The sequence below is a fragment of the Gopherus flavomarginatus genome, chromosome 3 (genome assembly GCF_025201925.1).
Source record: "Gopherus flavomarginatus isolate rGopFla2 chromosome 3, rGopFla2.mat.asm, whole genome shotgun sequence".
Lineage (NCBI taxonomy): Eukaryota > Metazoa > Chordata > Testudines > Testudinidae > Gopherus > Gopherus flavomarginatus.
In genome coordinates this window covers 180,972,792-180,987,793 of record NC_066619.1, presented here as the reverse complement: position 1 = coordinate 180,987,793, position 15,002 = coordinate 180,972,792, and positions in this window count along the sequence as shown.

Below are 15,002 nucleotides of genomic sequence, written 5' to 3'. Positions count from 1 at the left end.
ACAGATTTGTTCCAGCAGTAAACTCAAGTGCAAAAAGAAGCTCTGGCAGTCACTTGGGCCCGTGAATGGCTAGTGCATATCTGATTGGCTAGAATTTTAAATGAGAAACAGATCACAAGCCCATAGAAGCAATGCTGGGTTCAAAACCACTACTGAATGGCCTTCCAGCTAGGATTCAAAGACTTCAGCTAAAGATTCTGTGATTTCCTTTCTACTCAAAGTGCTCATAGTGGCAGACACTATCTAGAGCCCCAGTTAAGCAGCCACCAATGGAAGAAGAAAAAGGCTTTAGAAAAAATGTCAGTGTCTATATTACCCTTGTTCTGGCAGCAATTCCAGCATCTGCCAGCTGACTTCAGCAAATTAGAGATAAACAACTAGAGAATGAGACTTGGCAGAAACAGACTCAACTCTACCAAAGAAGGTGGTGTCAAAGGAGTCATCTTGCAACAGACCTCCTTCTGTATTGGCAGGATCAAAATGAGCATCCCATGACTGATGGCCTACTTCTGAAAGGAGGGCACATTCTTATCCCTACAGAACTTCAGAAAGAGATCTCTCCAAATTCCATGAGGGACACCAAGGTATAAACAAGTGCAGGGTGTGAGCATAGCAATATGTATAGTGACCTGGCTGCAGAAGGCTGCAAGATACAAAACAAACAAACAAACAAACAAAAAAACCCAATTGCCGGAATCATTACTCTCTACAAAGATATCTGATAGACCTTGGCAGAGGGTAACCACATATTTGTTTTTCTGGAAAGGACACGTACATTTTTGTAATGAATTACATCTCCCATTGGTCACAGCTCCTGTCCAATGGGAGCTGTGGAGCCGGCACTTTGGGGAGGGGCAGTGCACGAAGCCTCTCTGGCTGTCCATGTGCCATGGGGTCACCAGGAACTGGCGGCCATTTCCTGGAGTCACATGGAGCTAGGGGCAAGCACGGAGCCTACCTTAGCTCTAGGCCCCCACTGCCCTGTTGATCAGACTTTTAACAGCCCAGTCGACAGTACCGACTGGAGCTGCCAGAGTCACTTTTTGACTGGGAGTTCCAGTCAAAAACTGGATGCCTGGCACCCCTAGGTCTGTGGTGCAGCACCCCACAGCTGTCTGGGTTCCCCGGCCAGGCTCCAGCTGCCGGCCTGGAAGGGGTGGGGTGGTCTTGGGTGGAAGAGGGTTGGTGGGGGCTGGGCCCCGCTTAAAAATGGACAGATCAGGGCCATCCACTTTCAAAAGTGGGTGGGCCATGGCCCTCTGGTCTCCCTCTTCTGATGTCACTGGTCTTGCCTATACTTATACAGATTTCATCAGCACAGATTATTGAGAAACTAATGTCAGTATTTGCAAGACATGGAGTCTTGAAGTTCTCAGATCAATAATGGACCTCAATTTACTTTTGAAACATACCTAGTCTTTGCATAGGACTTTGATTTCGAACATTTTACTGGTAAGTCCATTTTACCCTCAGAGCAAAGGGGAGGTAAAGAGAGCAGTGCAGACTTTGAAAAGACTTCTGCAAAAATAAGTGGACCCGTATTAACCACTCCTGGCATTTCAGTCAACACTGCTTGTGTTTGGACTATCTTCAGCAGAACTGCTGACAGAAAGACAACTAAGGACTCCTTTACCTATGGCACCAAAACAGCTTAAAGCTAAGTGGCCCAACTTAAAGGAATATTGCAAATGGGATGCTGAAATAAAAATTTGGCAGCAAGACTTCAATGTTCAGCACAGAACAAAAGCACTACCTGAACTGAGACCAGGGAACAAAGTTTGGCTCAGGAGCTCTGATATTTGCATACCTGATTGGCAGAAATTCCCAGATCCTACCTAGTGGAGACTCTAAAAGGACTTATCTGGAGAAATCAGGTTCATCTTCAATGTTTCCCAACTAAATGAAGAGAATATCTCCAACCTGCAGGTACTCTGTCATAAAGTGAGCCCCTCCTCCCCACAGGTAACTCCACACAAAAACTCAACAGAAGTGAGAACATGATCTGGAAGACTGCTCAGATCTCCTCAAAGACTTGATCTTTAGAATATTGCTCAGGACTATTTAAATGCAAATAATAAGGGGACATAGTAAATAGTTTTAATGAATTTGAAGTTTATTTTGAATTGTTGTTTGTGTGTATACCTTGGATTATAATTTAAGTTTTAATCTTTTATTATAAAGAAAGAATGATTTGGAATGGTTATGGAGCTCTTGGTCCTCCACGGTTACCAAATAGGACTAGTATGCGTTGCAACGGGGGCTTAATACACATAGAAACTTCCTGATTAGGGAGTTCTCTAGTTGCTGCTTAAAGCATGGCTCTTTGTGTTTATGTTCTCAGCAGGACACATGGAAAATTAAATTGGGAAACTGCCAAGAGTTAGTCTTTTGTCATTACATTTTCCTTCTGTTATAAAACACAGGACTGGGGCAAGACCACTAAACTCATTTCTAGGTGTGATCTGAAGCGTATTTGAACTTTGGCTTGCAGAAGGGGAAGGCTAGTTTATGAACCTACCACACCACCTAACCCTTGATGTGATGTCAATGAAGCTGTAACAAAACCATTCCACTGAAATAGGAATTTGTGTTGTAAAAATACTGTGATAAGGATCCCTGTGCAGATGACTGATGCTTCAAAACAAAGCAAGGATCGGAGCAACACTGTTAGCATAGAAGTTTCTTTTCAAAGTTAAACTGTTTTATTTGTCATTTTCAAAATAAAAAATCCTGTCTATTGGGGAAACCCTCCTGTTTCCTTCACCGGTGAAAACACAACAGCAAATGAGGGGGATTCAAGAAGCCTATGCAATAGATAAAGATCCTCTGTGTACTGCAGGGAACCCCTGCCCTCTCCTTCAACGTGGGGATTTGGAGGGATGGCCAGTGAATCTGCTACTATGCATATTTATCAGCTACTCCATGTATGCAAGAGCAGCAGTTGCTAAACCAAGTATGGAAAAGGAGCCCTGGAGTGGTTCCATTAATATTCCACAGAGTAGGGCTAACATTCTTTCTCCTCCAAAGTACCCTAGGAACTCTCCAGCTCACGAGTCAGCTGCTTGGGCTGTGTGCTGGTGGCAAGGTTTGTGACAGAAGCAGCAGCAGCTTCCTGCAAAATTTTGTTGATTAAAATCAGGCCTTTTTTCAGACAGTGTGACAAAAATATCAAAACACCCACAAGCTATTTTTTCCCTGCTCTAGAGCTAAATTGAAGCATAATCCATTTAGGCAATATTTTGGGAGGAAAAAATAGCATCTTGCCAGCTTGTATATTGTTTCAACTCAAAGCAATTTAAAATGCCAAGTTAGAATCACTTAAAAAAATCCCAGGCATAGGAAGTTTACTAACAGACCCTTACCCACATCCCGGTATAATAAAGACCTTAAATAAGATGTCGTATGTAAACAAAATTACTAAAGTAAGTCAAATCTTAGCACCTATACATCATCACCAAACTTTGTAGAGGCATGAAAAATAAAATATCACACACAAACACCAAGAGCACCAAAAGTTGGCACACAGTGCATATTTTGATGTTCTTCACACAGTGAGAACCCACCGATTAAGAAAAACAGCATTGCAACATTGTAATTGAACACAGAAAATTCAAAATAATGGACCAAATCCTGATCTTATTCAAAGTCCTGGGTAACTATGCAGTAATTGTATTCATCTAAAGATCACTGTAAACAGGAACAGCATTTAGCAGGCTAGAAGTTCTGAGTCAACCTATACTATTTCTTGTCTGATATACTGCCTCTGACAGTGGCCAGTTAGTACAACCAGAACAGAAGTACTGGTATATTAAATAAAAGAGTTATATACAATATTTGGTCCCTGTAACTTAAGGTTTATTGAAACAACTAATATTCTGATGTAACCCTCGATCAATTTCCTACAATTGTAGAAAGATGGCATTGGTAGACATAGGCTGTTCTTATTTATTTTTTGCATTAAAGTAGAGCACTGAGTCCCGTTCGGGATTGGGGCCCCACTGTGCTAGGTGCTGAAGTAACTTGCAAAAAAGACAGTCTCTTCCCTAAACAACCTACAATCGAATCTCTTCTTTTCATTTTTTGAAGAATTACATTAATTGTATCCACACTTTGAGCTGATTTTTAAATATGGGCCTTTCCTTATTCCTCTTAGTGCAAATGGGAATTAGAGCTTTTCTTATGCTCACACTTTTGATTGATGCTCTGTGTTTAAAAACTACTTTTAGACCACACACACAAAACTCCCGTCAAAGGCTTTTGAGAAAGAAGTGTGAATAGATCATGACATGTTGTTGTGAAAAGTGGGAAAGTGACAGATGTTGAAGACCTTTCTGAACAACACAATTGGGTCTGTGGATAGAAGCATATTCAGTTAGGCAGACAGCTCCATTCATCTATTTATACAACAGCTAGGAGGTCTCTAATTGTTTTGTAGATCACTTAGCAATTAATGATGCTGTTGCCCTTGAACAGACCATTCTATAGATCAATATTTGCTAGTAAAGGCAAAACATTGAGTAGACATAATGATACTGAAGTTACTCTATTAATAGAGCCCACAAGCAATGGTAGTGGAGTTAGACTGTATGCACAAGAATGTGTTTCTTTCACAAATAAGTATTATTTGTATTGTTCTAGAGAAACAGACAAACTTGAATTGTGACTAAAACAAACACCAACTAAAATGCTTACTTACCATTGTGCTCTCTCACTGTATCCATTACTTTATTTTATTATAGGATCTTTCTCAAATGTACAAGTTATACCCAAGTTATCCCCCTTATTCTGGTAGGTCTTTCTGGCATCCAAAAATCCAGAGTAGTAGCCCACAATAAAGCAGTTGCATTACTGTTGATATTGTGAGAGCACTTCCATAATAAAATCCCACTTTAAGGGCGTGGGGTGAAATCCTGCCCTCGTTGAAGTCAATGGCAAAGTTCCCATGGACTTCAGTGAACTGAACATTTCACCCACTATCTCTCGACTGTAGAAAGTCATTCCACTTCAAAATTTGGCCTACAACTTCCTGTTTGGAACACAGTTAAAAACAAAATCAATTTTAATCTGATAAAAAAAATTAACCAACAGCTCTGAGAATTTTAAAGTTGCAAGTTAGGAGTTGCTTGCATTTCTAATACAACTTTAAATTATAGCTTTTGAGTGCCTAAGGAAAATTTTAATTGGTAGAGAACTGCAGTTTGAAAATCAATTATTTTCAGGAATTGTCCATACCAGTTCTTCAATAAATACCCATGTAACTAAATCTGTAAAAAGCCCTCTAGATCAACTATTTATGAGCCTATCAATGAATAACCAAATACCCTGTATATTCTTCTTCTGTATAGCAATATGACTCCAAGTACCTGCAGCCATGTTCTTGTATAGAATCATAGAATTGAGGGACTGGAAGGGACCTTGAGAGGTCATCTAGTCCAGTCCCCTGCATTCAGGGCAAGACTAAGTATTATCTAGATCAGGGGTTGACAACCAGGGGCCAGTACATCCCTCGGCCCATGCCGCTTTCTGCAGCCCCCACTGGCCTGGAGTGGTGAACCGCGGCCAGTGGGCGCCGCGATAGGCCGAACCTGCGCACACAGCAGGTAAACAAACTGGCCCGACCCACCAGGGTGCTTACCCTGTCAAGCCGTGTGCCAGAGGTTGCTGACCCCTGATCTGGACCACCCTAACAGGTGTTTGTCTGTTAATTCATGTGTGTAATAAAATAACAATTAAAAGCTGAGGGCCAAATCCTGGAGAGATGGACAAAAGGGCAGGAAAATTCTGAGGGTCCCCTTGCGGAAATTCATAGAAGGGATTGGAGGACAGCAGAGAAGGGAGGGAGGGAGGATCTATTTTAAGGGAGTCACTGCAGAGCTATGACTGCAAGAGATTTCCGTTTGGACATGTCCTTCCTTTAAGCAGCTCTGATGGTGTCTCCTAGTGTCTGGCTTGATCCTGGCTCTGAGTTAAATTAAATCCTGACTGGATTGTCACTTGGAGCTGAACACAGGATGGTGTTCATCTCTTTTTCCATCTCTAAACCCTGTGGAACCTTCTACAGAGAGCCCCAGTGGACAGGTGTCTGGTAGATCCCAAGAAGGGAGATTGGTACTGCAGGAGAGATACATAGGTGTGAGCAAATGTGCCCCTGGTGGGTACACTCCACGTCTATGAGTCATAATGCTTACATGATCATTTTCTCTGTAGAAACTGTTTCTTGTTTATCTCCTGGTGTTTGAGTAAAACATGACATGAGACATGCAGAAAGGCATCTTGCTCAGTTCAAAGACTGTAGAAGAGCAGTTAATGGAGGATGATTTGGCAATAACAAAGCATGGGACAATTTTTTACTTCAGTAGATCCTAATCACATCCACAACATATAGTTTCTGATTCTGACCTCATTTAAATGGCTGTAACTCCACAATTTCAATTGATCCACTCCAGACTGACATTGGTGCACAAGAGTTGGGTGTATAGTATTTATAGTCTCAAGATATATAAAGCATTGTGTTAGAAGCCTGAAAAAAGCAAACTAAGTAAGTACACTGAGAGGTAGGTATTAAGGGGGTCATACATTTTGTGGCTTCCTGAAACATATTTAGCCTTTTATTAAATAGTAGAGTCCATAAGAGAAGGTCACTTTGCTTAAATCATTGCTTAATCTTGAGTATTTATGGACTTTCTTAGGTACTCTAAGCAAAAATCCTGTAGATGCTGTAGAAGATCAACTGCTTGCCAAAATGCCAAACTGAAGCAGGAGGTTCCAATTCACTAGGATTCTGATTATTATATGCTTCACTTAGTCATTGGACAGCAGGGAACTGAGCAGACAAGGGCAAAATAATTTAAGTAGTACTGATATCCACTTGCTGACAGTAGTATAGTTGTCTTCATTTGCCTGTGTGAGAATGAGATTATGAGTGGGAAGTCAGTATTATATCATAACTTTGAACCTGGCATTAGCAAAGTCAGGTGTTTTCCAAATTTTGGAAAAAATCCAAACTTTGAAAGAACAACCATAACGTTTTGTTCAGAGTTACAAACTTTTCAGATTTATGAGCAAGCTCCATTCCTAAGGTGTTTGCAACTCTGAGGTTCTACTGTATTAGGATACCAATGAAAGAACTTAGTATGGTTTAATAGCACTTTTCTAGTGTTTCCAGCATTACTCAGTGGCTTCTGAGAATAGCCAGAGTAGGAGTAAATAATGATAAATAGCCGACTGAAAAATGAAAAGAGAGATTTAAAGGTTTTGAGGCTCTGTCAAACTTCTCACTAGCACAGCAGGGCAGCAGCATATATACACACTTTGTTCACTGCACCAATTGGAGAGCATCATCTTGAATGCATTTGACTGCATTTTAAAATCTGTTGAGAACATGTAGGAAAAACAGTAAATGTACAGGAAAAATGAGATGCAAGGAGGAAACAGAGATGAGCCCTGTATGAACTTAAGTTGTAAGAAATGAAACCACAGGAGACTATCTTTATGGAAAAAAAACCTGTATAATTTGGTGGGGATTAAACCAACAGGGATCTATAGAGATTATTTTGGAATCCCACATAATTTAATACAAAATGGTATTATGGTGATAGAATCATGCAGAATAAAATCTAGAATTTTATCAATGCTGTATAATTCCATAGATTTATTTAACAATTTTATATTATGATTATCTTATACGCTATCAAACAGTTGACTTCTACTTCTCTTCTGCCAATGATGCTAATCTTCACCCCCATTTTGTTACATTTTCAAACAAACACTTTCATGTTTTCTCTCATGCCACCCCCTATGTATGCTAGAAGCTTTCCATAAACATCCACTAAGCCACCTCACTTTTCACTTTCAAATGCCTCCTTAAAACTTTCCTTTGCTTTGATGCCTTCCAAAACCTCCACAATAGCTAGGGTTCTGGTGTGCTGTGACCACTGCTTAGGTTTTCTAGTATTGTCTCATCATTACTTTGTGCTCCTTTTTCTGGTTGTTGCATCCACTTATTGTCTCATCTTCTACTTAAAGCATAAGCTCTTTTGGGGCAGGGATTGTCTTCTTGTTCTGTCTTTGTACAGAGCCTCACAGAAAGGGGACCGGATCCATGATTGGGGCCCTTAGATGCTACCACTATACAAATAATAAATACCATAACAGTTATTCGTATTTCTATGTATTGCAGTAGTGCCTAGAGGTCCCATTGTGTGAGGCACTGTATACTGACATAAATGTACTATTCTCTATTATATTCTCCATATGTTACATGTTGAGGGACATAATACTATTTAGCACTTCATAATGCTCTACGGACATTACAGACAGTAACTAGTCAGTTCCTGGCACACATTTGGCCTGATGAAAGGCTTCTGGAAGATACTGAGCATTGTCAACAGTCACTGGAAATTGAGAGCACCCAGTACTTTCTAGCAAGTGATCAGCATCTCACTGAATGTGGTGCCTTCTATGGTAGATAAGAATTCATAAGCCCATTGTACAGATGATGAAATAGGGGCAGTAGAGATATTCAATAATGTACTCACGGTACTGACTCACTTCAGGCATAAGGAAGAAAGGATCATATTTATTGCTTTTCTAGCACCATGTTAGTGAAATTAACCAACCTAGGATCTCCCACTGTCATAAGAAGAAATGGACAAAAAAATAGAGATTAAATTGAAAAATTTCTTTGGAAATCCCTTAGGAAAAGCCAGAGCATGGGACACAAAGTTATATATCTAAATAGAAAATATAAGTTTGAAATATATGTACTTTTTCTTAATATGCACATCAATTCAGGCAGCAGCTTTTATGATCTGATTAGGAATCTGCAAGTATAATCACAAATGTTGCATAGGTTAACAGAGATTCCTAAAAAGAGCTGCAGGCCTGTAACTTGAAATCAACTAATAATTAAAATAATCCACTGCTTTATTAAAATTGACTTATTGGCAAGGATGCAAAATCTGCTAATGAGGATGGGAGGCAGAGGGAGAGGAAATTAGTTGAACAGATAAGGGAATTGTGGCCAAGGAACAGGGAGGGAGGGAGAGAGAAAACTGAATGAGAGTGAAGAAAGGGCTGGTTAGTGGACAGAAAAAAAAAAAAAGTCCAGCATGAAGTGAAATGAAACTCCTGTATGGGAGAAAAGTAATTTAGCGTTATGAACAGCTGCCTCACAGAGGGTCAGGTATATGAGCAATTAAAATTAAGCATGTTGGTTTTAATATGCTTTAGTAACTGTGATAGATCTTACAGAGTTGCTGTTGACTGTACATCAAGAAACAATTTAGGATCCAGTTTAAAACAAAGTTTATAATTCTTGTTTAATGGATTTTTGTACCTCAGGCAATAGTGCTGTAAAAATGATTAAAATGTGCCCTGTCTCCAAGTAATCAATAAAACTTCCTGCTATAAGATTGGTTCAGTTCCAGAGACTTCTTAGCATGCTTGGCAGTACTATGTCTGTAGAATTCCAAATAAGTCATCTATCATTATTTCTATACAGCGGATTCATTAGACATCTCATCCCTCAGCTTATTAGCACGAAAGTCAGCCAAACAATCAAATCAAAAGGTCACCTTTAACAAATATGTAGTTAGACGAAAATATACAAACCTTAACAGAAATATGTCAAAATACAGTGGTGAGGATGGATAAAAGGTTGATATGAGACATTCAAAATGTGGAATGGAATTGCCTATTAATGGAAATTTGGGGAATTCATCTTGGCATTCTACAGGAAAGCTTTCCATTACAGTAGGTTAAGAAATGGGTCAAACCACTTATCAGAAATGGGAAGAGAATTAAAAGCAACAAAACAAAACCCCGTACCACTGAAATGCTGTTCTTCACACTGTATGAAATTTGATTTCAAATCTTTAAGTAAGAGAGCAAAAGAGCCATCTAGGGAGTCTAGTTTTTGATTTTTTTAAAACAAGTTTACATAACCCATAATGAATAGATTTGTAGATTTGGAAGCATAGGTGCATGCATGTATAGCTTTTATAGACCAAACCCTTCAATAAGAGTTTTGTTTAAGGACTGAAGGCCTATTCAGTCTGAGAGGGTGCTGGTAGGTTCTGAAATGGTCCGTGTGAGAAAAACAGTTTTATGACACTTGGGCAAAGATTAAACACCACACCTCCCCACCACTCATTTTGCCCTTATAAATGCTAGCCACATCGGTGTGAGGAAGGTTGGATGCTTGTATGCAGGCCTGCCTAGGTCCAGGAAGAGAAAGGGAATGATTTGGTTATCAGAAGAAGTATTTCTATACTACTTGTCAGATCAGTGGGCAGCGATCGATTCAGTGGGGGTCGATCTATCGTGTCTAGTCTAGACACAATAAATCGACCCCCAAGTGCTCGCCTGTTGATTGCTGTACTTCATTGCCACGAGAAGCATAGGCGGAGTTGACGGGGGGTCTAAGTACAAAGCTGACGTTGCGTAACCCAAATCGCCCCCCCTGCAGTGTAGACCAGGCCTGAGCAATCCATTCTCCCTGTGACCATTTCAAATGTTTACCACCATTCCCAGTCCCTTGTATCTGTCCTCTGAGCTCCACTGCAGAAGTCAAGAAAAGTGGGAGTGGGTAAAGCATCCACTCTGGTGGTTGCACAAACACAGTGCTGTACCCCTTAGCATTGGAGAGGTGACTGGCTTGCAATGTTAATCCAAAAGTTCAGGGAAGAAAATACACTCGCAGTATGACTGTTTCCTTGTCCCTGATATTTGCTGGACAGGTACTGGACTTTCTGGCAAAACAAAGCAGCTAAGGGCTGGGTGGATGTTTTCTATGGTTCTCCACTCCCCTTCCATAGGAACCACATCCACTAGCTTAGAATTCAGTCAATTTCCTTTCAAATTGTCTCCCAGTCTGGTAAGCATAATTTAGCAAATTTTTGGTGTAGCAGAAATTCAAGATGGTTCTTCAGGTTGGGCAAATGTGCTTGGTCTACCTTCATAGTTCATCACGCCCTTCCACTCAACAATATGTACAGGGGTGACCCTTCTCTATTTCATTCCTGTAACTTGAACACTACTATGTTCTCCAAATGATGGCCAACTTTAAAAGAAGAAATAGGCAACTAGTAATATAACACTTGAAAGCAACCAAATGCCACTCCAAGCAGTTCCTTGCTACACTAAACAGAGAAACATTTTCATAATAGTACTGCAGGTATCTTACCATTTTTACCTTCAATTCCTTCCTTATGGGCAGCAAGGGTAGTCTGAAGGAAGGCGGCTTCAACAGTAGCATTACTGGGATGCTAAAAAGTACCAATATTGTGGCTTTTTGGCAGCACAGTTGTATTATGGGATGGAGCGATTTCTTAGGTTCCTTCACAGGAGAAATGAAATATAATGCTAGACTTGTCTTTGACTTGCCAGGACAGTCCAATGACGATAGGGAACCCATTCCACTGGTAGGGCAGAGTAGCACCGCAGATATTGCAGAGGCAGATAGAGAAGGACTCTGGAGGACCTGCTCATTGGCATTGATTGAAGGAGTCAGAAGCACTTAGAGTTCCTTAGAGCAAGGGAGGATCAGACTCTTAGACAGGAGGAGGCGATGATGGTTCATGGAGTAGGAGTATCCACAGAGTGGAAAGGACCACACACTCATGAGGTCATTGGTATAGCTGGTGGCAGAATGGTTTTGAGGCTTCTTAGGCCATCCTCTGTTCAGCCCCAAACATCGTACATGAAATATCCCCATACCCCAAATATTCCACAGCCATTCTGGCCCTTGTTGGGGAGAAGAGGAGGGGAAGGACAAGGAGATACGTTCACAGACAATGTTTGCCCACTTCAGGGAATTTGACAATTTTTTGTTCATTTGTTCCTATTACAAACTGTTCTAGCTCTGTGTTCAAAGTATGACTTAAACACTTCACTTGTGTGTGCACCTTGCTTTTGGAGTACAAACAATGGATATTTTTCTCACATTTAGGGTGGATCATCAGGATTCGCAGCCCATGACTGTGATTTCTGTAAATATGTGGTGCCAGAGAAATGCCTTCATCCCAGCCATGAATTTCGAACAGTGTTTTAAACAAATAAACAAGACCATGAACTAAGCTGTGAAATAACTATTGCCGTCCAAATCATTAGAATATAAAAACAAAAGGCAAGTTAACAGAAGCATCTTTATACCTGTGTTAATGACTTATTTGACAATACAGACAAAAGAATCAAAAGTAAATTAACACTGAAGATAAAAGTAACTTTCAGTGTCAGATATGACCCCTCATTCCTGTCCCTCACCAAACAGTCACCGCTTGCAACTGTGGCACTACTCATGCATATCACCTGTTCACAATATTTTCTGACACCCTTGCTCACAACGCTGAAGAAGGAATGTGTGAAGCCTCTTCTTCAACCTTACAGAACTGGTTTTAAATTACTTTGACAACACTTAAGTGCTTCCCATAAAACACCCTGAATCAGAGCTGTTAACATACAACCAAAGCTTTGCTCATTGATGGCATTAACGTGCATATACACTGTCCATAGCAAAAACCATGGTCAAATGTGTTAACCTGGAGACCCCTCACCCAATTGTCTGCTTTCAGTTAGTACATTAGCATCAGCAGCAGGGGGTCAAAATCCATCAAAGTACATGGCAATGCTCTATTGAAATTTTCCAGCAGTGCCAAAGCATCACAATACTGTCCCTTGGCACAGTCCCAACCCACCTTTTGGCTCCACACTCATCCATAATGTGCAAGCAAAGAGCATCACAGATTTCCCTGGCCTGCCAGGAAACAGGAGCAACATGCCCATGGATAGGATCCAGCAGTGTGTACAGGTTTTGAAATTTGGATCTCTGCTGTAACCACTCTCTCTGGAAGTATTCCCTTTTAGCCTCACATATGTTGTGCAAAGCATAGCACATCATGATAACATGAACTGTGTGGCTACATAGGCATCCAGACGGGTCTGCAGGCCTTGCCAACAATCTTTCAGACATTTAAAGGCACATTCCATTACCACTTTGCAGCCATGAAGTCTATAGCTGAATTGCCTTTTTCTTGGGCCAGCTATGAGCTACATGAGAAGCAGATACGTGGGATCCCCCAAAATAACTGTGGGAACAGAAACACTATACAAAAATCTCTTCTTGCCCCCTGATATACATCCTGACCTCCTGAGCTCTCAGGCATCATTGACCTTTCACACATCTCCAGTGCTGGTGTTCATGAAGCAATGCCTGTGATCCACTAAGCCTTGGAGAACAAGTGGATATCAACCTTTATCATTTCACATAGTCATTGGCCCCCTGCAGCAGGCAAAATACTGAGATGTGTGTTCCATTGAAGGCTCCTGCAGTTTGGAAAGTGCATCCTCTGAAATACCATTATAATCTCAGGGACTTTGATTTAAGCAGTCACCTGTGGGTAGATTACAGTACTGATAGCATGGTAACCTAGACAACCACTACCCCAACAGTTGACTTCCCAACTTCAAACTGGTTTTCAACAGACTAATGGCTGTCAGGTGTTGTCAGCTTCCCAAAGGCTATAGCCACCCACTCTGTACTGGTATGCGTTTCTGAAAAAGAGTTGTCTGGTGCTGGAGGCTTGGTGCAAGCTGCTTGCACAACTCCATGAAGACCTGCTTTCTCATCTGGAACTTCTGCATCCACCGGTAATCACCCAGGTTTCCAAGACAATGTAGTCCCACCACACTGTGCTGGTCCTCTGGGCCGAAAAGTGGCAGTACACCCATGGGCATATCATTGCAATCCTGGCATTCAACATGTATGTTCCATGGGACCCCAGTGAGTTTTCATTTGCCCTCTTGATCAGTTGTCTTCGCCATCTCAGATTTTTCTGGACCCATTCTGTCCAGTATTGGACTGCAGAAGTATTTGTCCCTTGAGCAGTAGCAGGAGAAGAACCACATCATCATTAACTTACTCCATGTCTTCAATGCTGTTGGGCAGAAGGGAAAGATGACTGGGAGCTGCCATTGCCAAATGTGTGAAGGTGGTGTACAGTTCCACCACCACACAGCAAGGTGGTTCCCAAGTGTCTCCTGTGACATACAGGACTCTGGGGTACTGTCCCTGAAATGGTAATTCTACCATTGCATACCAAAAAGGGTGAGTGTGGATGAGCAGTAGCAGGAGTACATGGACAAGTGCCCTGGGAAGTGCGCAAAAATAGACATAGCCCATATCACACTAGATGTGGAGGGACAACACAAGACAGTCATTCAGTAATCTCTGAAGGCTAAATGGGCTAATACGAAGTGACAATAAAACAAGCTGTTGTAAGTTTGCTTGCACAGTTTGCTATAAAACTAATGTAAATTAGCCAGGAACGGCCTGCTACATTTCTCATTTCTGTTACGTGCAACAGAACCACAACAACTGATCAGTTTATATTTCTGCCTGTTCTCATTTCCAATTTGGTTCCTTCTTCAAACCTTTGCATTGTCTGGAAAGGACAAAGCATAATTAGTAAAGTAAAGCATTAGACGGAATAATGAAAATATTCTGGTGTAAGACATGAACAGAGAATATAGATACCCAGGGCCAGATTCACCACCAGGCACTATACTCCCATGCCTGGTCCTTCAACTCTGTGGTCACAAGTTGCATATGAAAATGTCAGTGACATTATCACATGCAGCCTGGTACCATGAAGAGCAGACCATCTGCAACAGGAGGCAGTCTGCTGCAGTACCAGAAATCCGCCAGATGGGAATGCTCCCCATGGGAGTTTACAGATGGGATAGGAAGAAGGAGGGTCCCCCAACTGCTGCTTCCACTCCAGTTTTAGGTGGGAGACAGATATGAGGTGGATGGGATTAGCTGTTTATTCTTAACTCACTCCATTCTTGTCCTTCAGCAAATTTATGAAGCATTTTCAATCAAAATGAATACATCTCTATAGTTAAGAAAACCACCAAGAACTAATGACAGATGGCAAGCTTACACAGGCATTTATCAGAAAATATTATTTGGCAACATATGTCTGTTGCACCTATGGTTATCA